The sequence below is a fragment of the Lynx canadensis genome, chromosome A2 (genome assembly GCF_007474595.2).
Source record: "Lynx canadensis isolate LIC74 chromosome A2, mLynCan4.pri.v2, whole genome shotgun sequence".
Classification (NCBI taxonomy): Eukaryota; Metazoa; Chordata; class Mammalia; order Carnivora; family Felidae; genus Lynx; species Lynx canadensis.
This window is the reverse complement of record NC_044304.2, coordinates 77,474,619-77,493,038: the sequence shown is the minus strand read 5'-3', so window position 1 is coordinate 77,493,038 and position 18,420 is coordinate 77,474,619.

The window sequence follows — 18,420 nt, the reverse complement described above, 5'->3', positions numbered from 1 at the left end:
TATCTTAGAAGATCCTCCCAGAAATAACAGTGTTACCCAACCCACCTGACAAAGGCAGGAAGTAAGGCAGCCTTCTAGGGATACTTCAAAATGCAACAGCTATGTTTTTTCTAAGGCTACTTCTTTTCACATGTCAGCAGGTAGTCCAAAGCCAAAGAAGTACATTATTTTAAGTTAGGGAATGAAAGGAAGGTAAACTGCCATAAAGGTATTTTAAACTGTTGGGGAAAAGGAGTCGAATATGAGTGTCATAAACTCACAATCATTCATACAGGACATCATACATATATTCCAGGAATTTTCAGATAGGAACATGTGGTTCATATGGTAGAGAAAGCTCCACTATTGCCACTCTCTTTATGCTCTGCCAATAACGTGGTCACCATGAAAGCTGCCTGACACCTACTAAAAAACCCAATTAATAACAGATGATAACGGAGCGCCCATGAAATACCATGGTAGACATGTGTGGGCAGAGGTTATGAAGCCCAGAACATGGTCCCTGCCCTTAAGAAACTGGAAACTTAAGGGAAAGTGAAGTGAAACCAATAAGAGTTAAAACCTGTGTTAAAATACCTGCTTGACTTCTAGTCAGCATCAAGAATCAGACATGTTATTTCTGTGGAACTGTGAACATCGCCTCTGTGTTAGAGAGTTCTCTTGAGTTTTATAATGTTGCGAAAAACTGGCCTTTTCTGAGCCTGGGCAATTCCCAAACTTGTGCATTGTGACACAAGCCTGTCAGATCAGTGGGCTCCTTATACGCTGCTTCCTGCAGAATGAGCTGGCAGTTTTATCTGTCTTCCACAGCACCTGGCTTAGCAAATTAGATCATATTAGGGCTATTGTCTCAGAGACAATAAGAGACATCTGTAACTGAAAGAGACCATGAGGATATCTTCTAAAGAGACATTGAAGAGTAGAAAGGTCAACAAGACGAGTATAACTATCATCATTGTTTTTTTTTTTTAACCCGTCCTTCTCTCCCTCTGTTATACATGCTACCCTTTAGTAAAATATATAAAATCAACACGTTTCTTTTATCTTGGCACAGAGTGTTGTGAGAAAGAGTAACTTACATTATGCAGCACATTTTTATGTACTAAATCCTTCTGCATATATGAACTCTTTTGGTCCTCAAAGCAAACATTATAGTAGTAAGAATTGTTGACACAATTTACAGAAGTTCATTTGGGGTTTTGGCTCCATTCACTCCACCACTACAGGTAGGTAAACAGTTACCTTTCCCACCCTCATGAGCAGGAGTTCCCCTCCTTATAGATCAGACAAGTCTTCTTCTAAATGTCACCACTCTTTCTTTTTCTAGACCCTGCCTATCCTACCCGCCAACTCCTTCGCTCATTCTCTCCATGGAATTCGATTCGATTCAATTCAATTCAACTGCATTCAATTCAACTCAATTCAACTCATTTCAATTGGCAATTAACAAAGGCTAACCATAAGTCAAACTGTATACTAGGAACTGCGATGACCAAATTGACACCCTCAAGGAGTGGCCAAATTATCTAGGGAGACAGGGACGCAAATTATTACACTATGGCAATAATTACAGGACAGGGCACTGCACATGGTACCACAAGAGTTCCAAGAAGGGACTAATTAACTCTGCCTGGTGGGATTAAGTAAGTAATGGTTGAGGCAAGTTTGAAATATGAGTGATTAGGGTAGAGAGGGCTTCTCAGGCAGATGCAAACTTACCTATGCAAAGGTAAAGAAGTGGGCAACCGCAGGAAGTTCAATCTACTGCCTGCACATAGCAACATCCTATGTAATTGGAGGAAAGCAGCACAAAAGTTACTTGATGGCCACTGACTAAAGTGAGGTCAGAAGGCTACTTCCTCACACCCCTAGACCTCTATCTAGTTCACAACTTCCTTCTCCGCAAACTTCCAACTCTTCCCAACCCTTCTTCACTCTGGTCTTATAACTTTGCCTATTGCCGCACTGAGAAAACCAGGTCAGTGAAAAGAGAATTTGCAAAATCACCTATCGCATCTACCATTCCATCTACATCTATTTCCTTGTGCTCTGCTTTCACCAACATTAATATGAAGGATCTGTTCATTCCTCTCTGAGCCAATTATCTTTTGGACACTAGACCAAAGTCACTCTTGCCCTGTTAAGAACATTTCTGTCAGCAATTCTCCCCCACTCTGCCATATCATCGTTTCCATCAGCAATATGGAAATTACAAAAATGCTTTTATTTCTCAAATTTTAGAAAGAAAAACCAAAGCCCTCTCTTGACCCTGCTCCCTTCCCTTCCCACTGCTGCCTCCTTTTTCGCCCTCATTTTGTCACAATGCTCCTTGAAAGAATTGCCTTACTCCCTGTCTACAGTCATTCTCCTCCAATTCTCTGTTCAATCCACTCCCATTCGGCTTTTCCCCGGTGCTACTGAAATGGTTCTCATCACATGTCAATGACATCCACTTTGCAAAACACAGTGATTGTTTATATTTTAGTAATTTTTAAAGTGTATGTATGCATTTTGAAAGAAAGGGAGAGTGAGCAGGGGAGGATAGGAGACACATGGAGGCATAGAGAGAATCCTAAGCAGACTCCACACGGTCAGCATGGAGCCCGACCTGGGGCTTGAACCCACAAACCATGAGATCATGACCTGAGGTGAAACCAAGAGTCAGACACTTAACCAAGTGACCCCCACCCATCTGACCCTGATGATCATTTATTTGACCTCATCCTGTTTGACTTGCCATCAGCACTTGACCAATTTGATACCTCCTTCCTTGAAACACATTCCTTACCAGGCTTCCTGGACTCGAGACCCTCCTCATGTCTCGCCTACTCCTTCAGTGGCCACTGTGTCTAGTTTCCTTCGCTAGTTTTTCCACATCTTGCAGTACTTTAAGAGTTCTCTAATTCTCAACCCAGAGCTCAGTCCTTGCACATCTTCTCTCTCTTCCAAGGTGATTTCATGCAATCTCCTAGCTTCAATACTAAGTAATCCAGCCATGAGTCCTGCCTGCACTTCTCAGTTCTAACTCCAGATGCCTATATCTAACTACATTCACGAAAAGGCAGCTTGGATGTCTGATAAGCATCTCAAAGTCACCATGTTACAAGAGCAAGTCCTGATGTTTCCCCTAAAACCCATGATCTCTAACAGACTACTTAAAACTACCAGCAACCTGTGGTCCAGCCCAAAAAACCTTGGTGTCATCTTTTATATCTGTTTTTCTCATACCTTATATTCCAACCACAAGCAATCCTATTATATCCACATTTATAATATACACATGATCATAATTCTTCTTTGTCCATTTCTTCCACCCTGATTCAAGCTACAGTTACTTCTGGATTACTATAATAACCTCCTTATTTGTTTTACTGCTTGTACACTTGCCTCCCACTCCATCCTACTGCCCAGTAGCCAGAGTGATTTGTTTAAAATGTAAATTAGGGCCACCTGAGTGGCTCAGTTGGTTAACCATCTATCTGACTCTTGATTTGGGCTCAGGTCATGATCTTAGGGTCATGGCATCAAGCCCTGCATTGGCTCTGTGCTAGGCGTGGAGCCTGTTTGAGATTCTCTCTCTGTTTCTCTCTCTCTCTTTCTCCCTCTTCCCCTGCCCCTGCTTGCACTCTCTCTCTCTCTCAAATAAATAAATAAATAAATAAATAAATAAAATGTGAATTTGGTCAGACTACTCAACTGACTTTCCATCTCATTGAAAATAAAAGCCAAAGTCCTTATAATGACTTTCACATTCTTCATGATATGCACCCCACACATACCCTCTCTGACTAAATAAATAAATGAGTAAATGAGTGAATGGTTGGTAGAGAAGAGGAACATAAGATTACATTAACCTTATAGAATTAATCAGATGATGAGCAACGTTCTAACTAAGCCAAGAAGTGTCTTCAGGTTTATTTGAATACAATGGGTAGTCATCAAAGTCATTCGGGCACAATCACTATCTCCTGTTAACCGTTTCTAGGATCCAATTCATATGTCACCTTCTACATTAATCCTCACTCTTTACCAATCTCCCATTCCCTCATGAAATCCATGCAAAGGAAACTTTGCTACTCCTTTAATATGTCACATTTTCAAACTTCCATGCCTTTGCCTTGTTTCTTCTGCCTGCAATGCCCTTCCTTACTCTGTTGATATGAACTATGTCTTCTCTAGAAGATTCACTTCAATTGACTCTCATTTTTGTAAAGCACTCCCTGGGTGCCCTACAGAATCATGTGTTTTCTTCTTTGCAATTCCAGGGTGCATTTATCCACCTCTATTACAGATGTTATCAACTCAGTATAGTTAATTTGTTTAGAAAGTGGCAAATCCCTGGATAACAAGATCCCTTATTAGTTCTAGATAAGACCTCTGTTCTTCGTATACAGTGTCTACAACCTAGTACGTGTTCAATTCATGCTTAATGAATGGAAATGAGGCAGGAGAATAGAATGAAATTTAGTAGAGGGAATGTATAAGAGAAACCAGGAGAGTCCAATGTTTTGAAAAACAAAAGAAGAGGTATTTTCAAGAGGTAAGGAGAGTTTTGTGTTTTGTTTTCCTTGAGTTTGAAATAAGCTACAGGTATCATTGCATTTAACAAGTAGGAGATATGTGGCAAGAAAATAGTCAAATTTCAGTAGCATATGGCAGAAATTACCTTATATCCAAGCAGTGACTTAATATGAGGAATTGTGTGTTCAAACCATCAGGAGAAGTGTTAGTTAAGTGGGGTGTACACTGCACTCCCAGAATCCAAAGACAACCCTGCAGAATTGTCTTGCCAGAATAACCCCAGCCTCTTCTGCAATGAGAAAGCTAGAAACAAGGAGGCCACCAGTGGAACTGTTGGCTCCAGAGCCACTACAACTGCTAGGCCTGCACCAGCCAAAGCAAATGTCCTATACACTGTCCCCTGATACCAGTGACTGGCCCCTAAATCTCTGTTAATGCTACCACAGGAAAACACATCTCCATGACTAAGTGCATTAGTTTTTAATTGCCGTGTAACAGATTACTACAAATTCTTAAAACAACACTCATTTATTATCCTAATTCTGTAGGTCCAAAGTCCAAGCAGACTCACCTGGGTTCTCTGCTTAGGGTATCACTAGGTAAGAGTCAAGTGTCAGTAGGTTGGGTTCTTATCTGGAGGCTCCAGGGAGAAATCTACTTCTAAGCTCTTTTGGGTTTGGCAGAATTCAGTTCCTTGCAGTTACAGGACTGAGGTCTTTATTTTCTGACTGTGGACCAGGGGTCACTTTAAAATGTAAGAAGGCCATTCACAGTTCCTTCCACAGGCCTTCTTACAGACCCTCCCATAGCATCACAGCTGGGGCAAGACCCTTCTGTGGAATCTCCCTCACACTAACTCTTCTGGCTTCTGTTACTGTCTCCAGCCAGAGAAAATTCTCTGCTTTTACATGGGTTTACATGATGAGATTAGGCCCACCCAGACAATCTCTCTATATAATACATCACGACCATAGAAATGGTCTCTGTTCATATTCATGGGTTCCCACGATTAAGGTATGGAACCTTGGGGGCTATTTTTTAGAATTCTGCCTACCACATCGTGTTTGCCAAAAAGTAAAAAAATAAAAAGATGTAAAACCAATAGATATGTCTTTCACCTTCTGAATTAGTCAATATTCTCCAGAGAAACAGAAGCAATAAGATGTATATATATAGAAAGAGATTTATTATAAGAAATAGGCTCACATGAGTGTAGACACTGACAAGTCCCAGGATCTGCAGGGTTAGCGGGCAAGCTGGAGACCCAGGAGGGCTGATTGTATATTTCTGGTCCAATGGCTGGCAGGCTTGAATCTCAGGTAGAGCTGCTGTTTCAGTCTGAATCTGGGGAAGACGCCAATGTCCCAGTTTCAAGTCATTCAGGCAGGCAAGAGTAATTCCCTAGTATCCCTGGGAGAATCATCCTTATTCTATTCAGGCCTTCAAGTGATTAGATAAGGCCCACTTACATTAGGAAAATAATCTGCTTTACTCACTGTACAGACTCAAGTATTTCCCATCACAAAACACCAGAAAAACGTTTAACCAAGCATCTGGACCTCTGTGGACCAGTAAAGCTGGCACATAAAATTAGCCATCATATCTTCCAAATTTCATGCAAGCGCATGAAGCGGATGAACCTAAGCCATATCAAGAACCCAAGCTACAGAGGCACGAGGCAGCTTGATAAGGTGCATTAGCACAGTGTCTTTCAAATATCTTATCCCCAATCTACTTTAAGGAACACATATTTCGTCACAGCCCAGTATAAGCATACACATACACATACACATACATATAAATAAATGAAATAAACAACATTTCATGAATTATTGGTTATCCTTACTAAGGGTAAATGTACTTTTATATTTTCTTATTGGTTCTATTTAATTTTCATCCATTCTTCCCTTGATGCACACCTTCATGACCTTCCAAAAAACAAGGCATCATTAGTAAGGTGTACTGATTTTGAGGGTCAATCTTTGGGAAGTAATATTCCTTCAGTTATATGTTTCACAATGTCTGACATGCAATACTCTCTTTGTTAAGTTGAATTGAATACAGGAAATGGGCTTCCAATTCAGTCTTAAGACATACTAAGAAAATTCCGTATCCTTTTATCGGGGTAGGTCCACAACTATCGAACAAAATGAAACAACAGGTACCAAGAGATGCCCTTTGGATGTCTCCAACCCTATTCAGGAAGGCCAAATTCACTCTATATTCACTCAAATACAGGGGACTTATTTTTCAGGGAGCAAATGACCAAGGGAGTGTTCACGTGCAAAGAGGAGACAGGATGAATTGTTACAAAGAGGTGTTGAAGCATGTAGAAATTGTCCACTTCTATGCCACTTATAATTAGTGCTTGTCTCCCTTGGATTATCATGTCAATGACTAAGGCACAGTTAGAGAACATTGTTACCCAACAATGGCAGCTCTCAGGTCTCATGTTTCTGTTATACACCCCCATAGGTTGAACTGTGTCTCTGCAATAGTTAAGGCCCTAGAGAAGAATTCACCCACTTTGCACCACTCACTCTCCCTGATTAAGCTGTTCTGCAGGGAAACGGCTTACTTTTGTCAATGCTTGCTTTTTGTTCCTTGGATAAGCAGCAGACATATTTCTGAGTGCAGCATTTCTATTTAACTGTACTCATGCCCTAAAGAGATTATAGGGATCAGCTCAGGGAGTCCACTTGAATTGATCTTCTTCATCTCTATTGCAACATTACTGGCAGACGTTCACAGTCAGATTTAATTCTGTCTGACTGAGAGAAACTGAGGAATTTGGCTTTCTGAACCAAGACCACATTACGGAATTGTGTGCACTCAGTTGCAAAAGATTGTGAATGAGGAGGAGACAGGGGCATTATATGATCCAGGATGTTAGGTTGTAGGGTTAGCTTCTGGTGGTTGTAACAAAACCTTAATATTGTGTGGAGACTAGTCAACCTTGAAATCCCTACAATGTGATGGTCTGGGGACTCTTACCATATAGATTGTCAAAAATCTTGTTTTATGTCCGATACAGAAGCAATAGAACTCATTCACTTAATATAGATTGAATGAGCATATACTATGTGGTATATAGAGCTCTACTATAAACACAGAAGTGAGCAAGACAGACCAATTCCCTTCTTATACAGTATAAGGAGGCAGAGGACCATTAACTGGTAAACAAGTAATTAACAAGTGTACAAGGGTAATGGGGTGCGGGGACTCAACCAGCTCCAAGTTGCCGACAGCAAACATATGCTATATCACCCATCTCATGTATGGATCATAGTTCTAAGTGTTGTGACATTTATAATTGATACACGTGATAACTGCCAGGGTATTTCCCCTTTTTCCAAGTTACATTTATTTTGAAGAACTTATGTGAGTTAATGAAAGATCCTGGGGATTCTGAGAATCAATAGATGCTGGTGGACCAGGTTTGAAATATCAGCCCCAGAGGTCAAAAGACACAATATCCAATCATGTTTTCTTTTTTAACAACTTCATTAATGTTTAACTGATATACACAAACTGTACATATTTAACATACATAATTTGTGGGGCACCTAGGTGGCTCAGTCGGTTGAGCATCAGACTCTTAATTTTGGTTCAGGTCATGATCTCAGGGTGGTGGGATCAAGCCCTGTTTTGGGCTCCACTCTAAGCGTGGAGTCTGCTTAAGATTCCCTCTCTCTCCCTTTGCCCCTCTTCCCCACTTATGAATGCTCCCTCTAAAAAAAAATCTAATAAATAAATAAATAAATTAATAATAATAATAATAAACTATATAATTTGGTAAGTTTTGATGTACATATACACCCATGTATACATCACATCAAGGAATATGTCTGTCACCACTAAAAATGTCCTTGTATGCCTTAGATATCCCTCCGTCCCCCACGTCTTCCCGATTCCCATTCCTAGGCAATCTCTGGTCTGTTTTCTGTCCCTACATATTATCTTGCATTTTCTAGGGGTGGGGGAGTTGACTTCTTTCACTTAGTATTCTGAATATTATCTATAGTGTTGTGTGTATCAATAGTCTGTTACTACTTTGTTTATCCGTTCACATGTCAGTGGACATTTGAATTATTTCCACATTTGGCGTATTTATTTCTTTTTATGAGAGAGAGAGAGTGAGAGAGAATGAGTGAGAGAGGGCAGGGGGAAAGAGAAAAAGAATCTTAAGCAGCCTCCATGCTTAGTGTGGAGCTCAATGTGAGTCTCAATATCACGATCCTGGGATAATGACCCAAGCAGAAATGAAAAGTCAGATGCTCAATGAACTGAGCCACCCAGGTGCTCCTTAGCCTATTGAAAATAAAGCATCTATAAACATTCATGTAAAATTTTTTGTATGGACATATACTTTGATCCCTCTAGGGAAAATATTTGAGAGTAGATTTGGCTGAGTCATAGAATAGGTTGCATGTTCAGCTTTTTAGGATACTGTCAAACTGTTTGCCCGGGTAGTGTTATCACTTTTACATTCTCATCAGCAGTGTGTGAGAATTCCAGTTCTTTCATATCCTAGCTAACACTTCGGAGCCCTGTCTTTTGACGTTAGACATTCTAGTGGGTATGAAATGTTATCTCATTGTAGTTTATATTTGCATTTCCCCTCATGATGGTGAACACATTTTCATGTGTGTATCTGCTGTACATATATCTTTTTTGGTAATGTGTCTTCTCAAATCTTTTGCCTTTTTTTTGGATTATTTAGCTTCAGAATATTGAATCTTGCGGACTGCCCATATGTTCTAGATATAAGTCCCATTTCACATAGATGATTGGTAAATATATTCTCCCAGTCTCAGTCTTGATATTTCAAAGTCTTTGTTCTTTGAAAAGCAAAAGGTTTAGTGTGATAAAATCCAATCATATTTTTTTCTTGTAATGAATCATAGTGTTGGTGGTGTAGCTAAGAAATGTTTGCCTAACCCAAGATCATAATGGTTTCCTACTTTAGGTACTTTAAAAATGTTATCCTACTGTATTCTAGATTGCATCGGTTCTGATGAGAAATCTTTTCCCTCCCGTTCCCTGGATTAAAGCAATTTGATTGTGGGGTGCCTTGGTGTAATTTTCCTCATATTTCCTGTCCTTGAGGTTCATTGACCTTATTGGAACTATATATTTTTAGTTTGCATCTACCTTACCAACTATAAATTCCAATTAGTTTCATTATTTACTCAAATTAGTTTTCTTGTCTGTGTTCCCTGGAGATACAATTACATGTATATTGGATGGTTTGCAGGCATATTTTGTCTGTGTGTTTCATTTCAGACGATTTCCATTGCTATGTCTTTAGGTTCATCAACCTTTTTTTCTGCACTGTCTATATGCCTTTAATTCCATTCAGTAATCATAGACCAGATTTCTTATTTTAGTCATGGCTTTTGTCATGCGAAGTTTGGTTTAGGTCTTACATACCACTTGCATGTCTCTATTTAACATGCCCATTCTGCCCTATAAGTTCTTGGATATACTGATAAAAGTTATAATAACTATTTGAATGTTCTGATGTATAAATTATATCATTTGTGTAATTTCTGGGTCAGTGTCAGTTGAGTTCCCCTTCCTTACGTGTCTTATTCTCCTGCTTCTTTGCATGCCCGATAATTTTTTATGGGTTGCCAAACATGGTCAGTTTTAGCCTGTCAGATGCTGGATACTTTTAGATTCCTAAAAATATCCTTGCCTTTGTTTTGGGACATAGTTTAGTTACTTACAAATAGCTTGATCCTTTCAGGTCTTTCTATAAAGATATTTTGGGCAAGGCACAGGCACCCCTTAGTTTAGAGATAATTTTTGTCCAGTACTGACACAAAAATCAAGTATTTTCCAAATGGCATGTACCTTGTGACGTCTTCCACACTGGCTGTCAGGCGGCATTATTCCTGACCCTGTATGGCAGTGGGTATTGTTCCTTCCCCTGGTCTCAGTTTCCTCATACACAAGAGTTTATCAATATTCAATTGAATACTCAAGGCAGACCATCTGTTGATCTCTGGAGTTCTCTCTGTGAACAACTTTCTCTTCTTTGGTACTCTGCTCTGTGAAATATAGCAGTCTTCCTGAATCAGTGACTACCCCCTCCACAATTCAGGGAAAATGGTGGGCTATGCCAGCTTCCTCCTCTCTATACCACAGACTCAAAACTCCACCCAGCCAGTAAGCTAGGACACTAGGGATCACTTTGTTTATTCCCCAATATCAGGGATCACTGCCCTTCACTGCCTGATGTCTGATGTTTTGAGAACAGCTTCTTATATATTTTGTCTACGCTTTTAGCTGCTCCCATAAGGAGTATAAATCTAGTGTTTGTTATTACATTTGGCTGGAAGTAGAAGTGTTAACACCAATTTACATTTTAGTATTGAGTCTTACTTCTCTGGCTTTGTTCTTTTATCTTTCTATTCTCCTTTGATGACACATTTAATGTGGACATATGGAGAATGGCCATTGCTAGACATAGGGAGAAACTAGGGATGAGCTGGCAGATTGGAAGTATAGTTAGAAAAGAGAAAAAAAGGAAAGAATGAGAATATGCAGTCAAATCTTGAAGAAAGGAATTGATGGCGATTGTCAAAGCCATGTGAAATCCCAGCTCCCACTTTAACACACATAATATGAGAATTGAAACTAATGTCTTCGACTTGGAAACCTTAATCTGCCAGTGAGCTTTACTAATTTTTACTGGTCTTCATAACTCCGTAACAAAGGCCGAGGTTTGGAATTTCTCACCTTTGTTTCTCAGAGAGAAAACACACCAATGTCACCCAGAAAGCAGTGCTTGGGTGAAAACTCGACGTTTTAAATGATTTTTTTTTTACTGCTTTGTTCAAATGATTCTTTAGCAGTGTTCGCCTTGGAAGAGAACAAACTGTGGCACAGAAGAAAACACACTGGACATGGAGTAGGAGTCTAGGGTTGTTGTCTAACACGGTCATAAACAAGTTATGGGGAAGGCACTTGACTTTCCTAGGTCTCAATTTCCTCACCTGGAAATTGGAATAAGGACTCCCATATGAAGGGCCATTGTAAGATTAAATGAGATGATGCATGTGTCAGTTTTACAGAGCCTAACACTTAATATTACATGCAAGCGTCTGTGTATTATGTCTTCTAGAGGGAGGGATTTGCATTTTTTTTTCCAGTGGAAGGAAAGAGATGAATATACAACTGGACTATCAAATAAGAGGTTGGATAGAGGACTGGCTTACTGGCCTACCTCCTTGTACTCTTTCAGCCATCCTGGCCCTGGGCTCCCTCCAAATTGAAGAATCAGTGTCAGAAGACCTGAGATTCCCCCGTAGGTATCTGACCCCAGACAGAATATTAGCCTGTCTTAGCTGTTAAAATGAGGATAATGATGGCTATCATCTGTGGAGCACTTGTTCCGTGTTGTCAGGTGTTGGATTAAGCACCTTGCCAATACTGTCATTTAATCTTTTTGACCCTTTCTAATTATTTCCATTTTATAAATTAGGCAACTGAGTTTCAGGTATGTGAAGTAACTGGTAAGATAACACAAACACGAGTGGTGTGGCAGGGATGGGCACCAACTCTGCTCCTATGCCAACATGCATGCTCTCACCCATGTTACACTGCCTTCCCATGAGCGTGTTACGGGTTTGGAAAGCTAAGGGCCACCCCTGATAAAGTAACATGGAGCATGTTGGTGCCCTAGCTAAGATCTTTTTCCCTTACCTTACCGAAAACATTTTCATATTAACTGAAACACTAGTCCCTGCACAAGACAACTTTCCTCGAATTTCTCTCAAGGCAAAAGTTGGTCACCCTTGCATAGACTACCCATCTCCTACTTCTTAGAAGGCAAGGTGGGCCTTCACATAGGGTTTTGCTGCCACATCTAGACTGTGGCTCCACCACTTTGAATCACTTTGAAAAACTCCTGGAAGACTCATGCACCAGCTGACAGTCTTCATGCTCCATCTGCCTATCTTCATCCCTGTCATCTCCTGCTACCCAAGCCACACACATGTACTCATTAAAAATGTTAACACCTTACTCCTGGGCATTCTCTGCCCAGATTCCTGTCATCACCTAGATAATTTCAACATCTTCACTGATGATCCATCTAACACTTAAGTTTCATGGTTCTTAGGTTTACTTCCACTTCAGTGCATTGCCTGCATTGACTGCAATTATATACTGCTCAGAATATAAAAAGCAACTATGTTAGAACTTAAAAGTTAACAATAGGAGGGGCGCCTGAGTGGCTCAGTCCGTTGAGCGACCGACCTCAGCTCAGGTCATGATCTCATGGTTTGTGACTTCGGGCCCCACGTCGGGCTCTGTGCTGACAGCTCAGATCCTGGAGCCTGCTTCAGATTCTGTGTCTCCCTCTCTCTCTGCCCCTCCCCCACTCGCACTCTGTCTCTGTCTCTGTCTCAGAAATAAATAAACATTTAAAAATTTTTTTAAAGTTAGCAATAGGAGGTGAATGAGGGAAGGGAAGCAAAACAAGAATGACCCTGTGATGGTTATTATTACGTGTCTACTTGAGTTGGCCGTGGGGTGCCCAAGACTAAACATTTTTTCTCGGGATATTTGTAGAGTGTTTCTGGGTGAGATTAGCGTTTGATTTGGCGGACTCAGTAAAGCACTATCGTCCCCAGTGAGTGTGGGCAGCATTCAATCTCCTGAGGTCCCGAAGAGAACACAGGGTAGAAAAAGGAGGAATCCATGTCCCACCCCTAGTCCCCACCAGCTCCTTCCTCACTGCATAAGCTGGGACTTCAGTCTTCTCCTGCTTCCTTGGATTTACGCCATTTTCTCCCCTGTTCTCAGACCTTTGAACTTAGATTGAATCATACCACTGGCTTTTCTGGGTCTCCAGTTTACAGACAGCACATTATGGGACTTCCCAGCCTTCATAATTGTGTGAGTGAATTCCTCATATTAAATCATATACTTATAGTCTCCTATTGGCCCAATTTCTCTGGACACCCCTAACTAATCCAGACTTATATGACAAATTTGTGTTTTCCCTCTTTTGTCTCCAGTGATTGACCTGAGGGCAGCTCTAATGTGAAACTCTGAAGTGGGTAAAGGCAACAATATGTAGAGAAAACCTATCTTCCTGGCCAGAGTCTCATATTAGCCAGAAAATGTAGAGGAAATCTCCTGGGTTTTTTTTTTCTCTCTTTTCTTCTCTTTGCCTTGCCTCAAGAGTATGTTGCCTCAAGAGCTACAACCTAGTGAAATGGGCACCAAAACCCTAAGAGAAAAACCCCATTTTTCTGACCAGAGATACCAAGAAAAGCAGTCCTACAGCACAGAGGATGAGGGAATCCTATTTATTTATTTATTTAGCTATTTTTTTTTGCCACTTTGCCCCCCCCCCCCCAGGGGAAACTGAGTGTAGCAGAAATGTGCAACAGCAGGCTGAATAAAACACCAAAAGAAATCCTCGCTTTCTGGCCAAAGGACCAGATTTGGATTTTCTTACTTTTTGTTTTTCATTTTTTTATTTGAATGCAGTTGAAATACAATGTTATACTAGTTTCAGTGTACAACATAATGATTCAACAAGTTTCTACAGTATACTATGCCCACCACAAATGTACCTACCGTCAATCACCATACAACATTATTACAATATCATTATAATGTGCCTTTTATTCCCATGACTTATTCATTCCCAGACTGGAAGTCTGTATCTCCCTTTGCTCATTCCTCATTCTCCCTCCCCTTTGGCAACCATCAGGTTGTTCTCTATTTACAGGTTTGATTCTGCTTTTTGTTTCTTTATTCTTTTTTTTTAATTCCACAGATGAGTGAAGTCACATGATATTTGTCTTTCTCAGTCTGACTTACTACACATAGCATAATACTCTCTAGGTCCATTCATATTGTCACAAACGGCAAGATCTCATCATTTTTGGCAAGACTGTATAATATTCCACCATACACTTATACCACACCTTTATCCATTCATCTATTAGTGGACACTTAGGTTGCTTTTACATCTTCACTATTGTAAATAATGCTGAAGTACACAGAGGGGTGCATATCTTTTCAAATTAGTGTTTTTGTTTGGGTATATACCCAGTAGTGGAATTATTGGATCATATGGTATTCCTATTTTAAAATTTTTGAGGAACTTCCACAGTGTTTTCCACAGTGGCTGGACCAATTTACATTCCCATCAACAGTGTACAAGAGCTCCTTTTTCTCCACATCTTTGCCAACACTTGTTATTTGTTGTATTTTTGGTTTTAGCCATACTGACAGGTGATATGTCATTGTGTTTTTGATTTGGATTTCCTTGATGATTAGTAATGCTGAGCATCTCTTCATGTAGCTATTTGCCATCTGTATGTCTTCTTTGGAAAGAAGGTCCTCTGCCCATTTTTTAATTGGATTGTTTGGTTTTTTGGTATTTGGTTGTATAAAGTCTTTATATATTTTAGATATTAATCTCTTACTGGATATATCATTTGCAAATATTTTCTCTCATTCGTTAGGTTGTCTTTTTATTTCGTTAATGGTCTCCTTTGCTGTACAAACCCTTTTTATTTTGCTGTAGTCTTTTTTTTTCTGCTTTGTGAAATAAACATGATTTATTTGTGACACTAATACCCTCTGACTTCCTCTATGCATTTTAGTAATTGTGATTTGTTCTGTGTTCACAAGTAAATGAAGAAAGTAACTAAACAAGCTGGAGCCCAGAAGCATTCCTGATACAGGTGAGCTGTGCTGGCAGATGAACAGGAATAGATGAACTGAGTGTAGCAGATTGTATTTTCCAAAGACGGCTACCACAGTATCTCCCATCAAATGTGCTCTTCTGCAATGTGATCCTGCCATTTCCCCATCAAGAAGTGAAGTCTCATTACTCTACCTGAGGGTGGCCTTTGTGACCTGCTCTATTTTGCTGTAATCTTAATAGTTCTTTTTTTTCTTTCTTTCTTTCTTTCTTTCTTTCTTTCTTTCTTTCTTTCTTTTTTTTTTTTTTTTTTTTTTTTTTTTTTTTTTTTTCTTTTGTAACCCTTACCTTAGAAGACATATCTAGAAAATGTTGCTGTAGCTGATGTGAGAGAAACTACTGTTGTTTACCCTTTAGGATTTTTATTATTTAAGGTCTCACATTTAGGTCTTTAATCCATTTTGAGTTTATTTTTGTGTGTGGTGTTATAAAGTGGTCCAGTTTCATTCTTTTGCATGTAGATTTCCTGGTTTCCCAATACCATTTGTTGAAGAGACTGTCTTTCCCCCATTGTTTACTCTTGCCTCCTTTGTTGTAGGTTAATTTACCACATAAGCATGGGCTTATTTCTGGGCTCTCTATTCTGTCCCATCGACCTATGTGTCTGTTTTTGTGTCACTACCTATACTAATTGGTTTACTTGAAGCTTTGTAGTACATCTTGAAATCTGGGATTTTGATACCTCCGGGTATGTTTTTGTCTTTCAAGATTAGTTTCACTATTCAGGGTCTTTTGAGGTCACATACAAATTTTCGTATTAGTTGTTTCAGTTCTGTGAAAAGTGCCTTTGGTATCTTGATAGGGATTGCATTGAAACTGTAGAGAGTTATGAGTAATATGGACATTGTAATGATATTAATTCTTCCAGTCCATGATCATGGGATATCTTTCCATTTGTTTGTGTCATCTTCAATTTCATCATTGACTTATGGTTTTCACACTGCAGGTCTTTCACTTCTTTGGATAAGTTGAGTCGTAGCTATTTTACTCTCTCTCTTTTTTTGGTGCAATTATGAACGGTGTTGTTTTCTTAATTTCTCTTTCTGTGACTTCATTATTATTATATAGAAACGCTACCAATTTCTGTGTATCAGTTCCGTATCTGCAACTTTCCTGAATTCGTTTATTACTTCTAGTAGTTTTGTGGGGAAAGTTTTAGGGTTTTCTCTGCATATTCTTATGTCATCTGCAGATAGTGACAGTTTAGCTTGGTTACAAACGTAGATGACTTTAATTTCTTTTTTCATATCTGATTCCTGTGGCTAGGACTTCTAGTGTTATATGAAACATGAGTGGCAAAAGTAGACATATTTATCTTGTTCTTGATCTTAGAGGGAAAGCTCTCAGTTTTTCACCATTGAGATGTTAGGTGAGAACTTTTTAATATAAAAAAAAAAGTTTTACAAAATAGTATTTTTGTTATGTTGAGGTATGTCCCCTCTAAGCCTACTTTGTTGAGAACTTTTACCATGAATACATGTTAAATTTTGTCATACGCTTTTTCTGCATTTATTGGTATAATCATATGATGTTTACCCTCCGTTTTGTTGAGGTGGGATATTATGTTGATTGATTGATTTGATGAGCCATCTTTGTTTCCCTGGAATAAAAGCCACGGAATCATTTTAGTGTGTTGTTGAGTGGAGTTTGATAATATTTTATTGAGGATTTTAAAGTCTATTTGGTTTGATATAGGTGTTGCTACCTGGTTCTGAGGTGTTGTTGTTGTTGTTTGCTTTCATTTGCATGGGAAATGTATCTCCATCCCTTCACTTTCAGTCTGTATGTGTCTAGGTCTGAAGTGAGTCTGGGCTAGGCAGCATATGGATGAGTGTTGTTTTTTATCCATCCTGTTACCCTAGGTATTTTGACTGGAGCACTTCAGCCGTTTATATTTAAAGTCATTGTTGACCATTAAGTACTCATTGTAATTTTGTTCTTTGTTTTCTCATTGTTTTTTGTAGTTCTCTGTTTCTTTTTTTCTTCCTTGCTCTCTTTCTTTCTCATAGATGAATTTGTGTTGTGCTTTACTTGGCTTTCTTTTTCCTTATTTTTCATGTATTTTGTGTTTTGAGTTTGTTGTCACAAGGCTTACATATAACATCCCAAGAATATAACAGTCTGTTAATTTTATGGTCATTTAAGTTCAAACACATTCTAGAAATTTAAAAAGAATAACATTTTTTTACTCCTTCCTCCATATTTTATGTGTGTGTTGTCATATTTTACATCTTTTTATTCATAATTCTGTAATATCTAATTATGATTTTCCCCTGGTTAACATTTCTTGCATTGCTGATTAGTGGTGATAAACTTCTTTATCCTCTGTTTGAGAAACTCTTTATCTCTTTTTTTTCAAATGTTAATGATAATCTTTCCAGGTAAAGTTTTCTTGGTCGTGGGATTATCCTTTCAGGCCTTTGAAGATACCATGTCACTCTTTCCCAGCATGCCAACTTTCTGCTGAAAAATCAGCTGACAACTTTAGGCGTTTGTTTGTTGAGATCTGTTTCTCAAATCATAGGTAACTTTTGCTTCTCTCTTACAACTTTTGAAATTCTTTATTAATCTTTAAACTTTGACATTTTAATTATTATGTGTCATAGTGTGGGGCTCCTTGGTTTCATCATGTTTGGAACTCTGTGCTTCTTGTCCCAGATGTCTGTTTTCTTCCCTAGTTTTGGAAAGTCTTCAGTTATCTTTTCTTCAGATACTTTTTGTACCCCTTTTCCTTCTTGCGGAATCCCTATTATGTGGATTTTTGCTCACTTGATATTTCCAAAGTATCCCTTAACTTATCCTCATTTTTTAAAAAATTATTTTCTTTTTGCTGTTCATCTTGGTGCTTTCCATTAGTCTGTCTTCCATATCCACTGATATGTCCTTCTGCATACCCTAGTGTACTGCTGATTCCCTATAGTGTGTTTTTTATTTCAGTTATTGTATTCTTCAACTCTGATTTATTCTTTTTTATATTTTCAGTTTCTTTATTAAAGGTCTCACTTAGTTCTTCCCCTTTTCTCTGCAACCCAGTGAGCATCTGTTTTAGTTCTTTTCTGGGATTTTTTTCTAATTCCTTCTTTTGGAGCATATTTCCCTGTCTCTCCATTTTGCTTCTCTTTCTGCATTTGTTTCTATAGATTAGGCAGAGCAGCTACTTC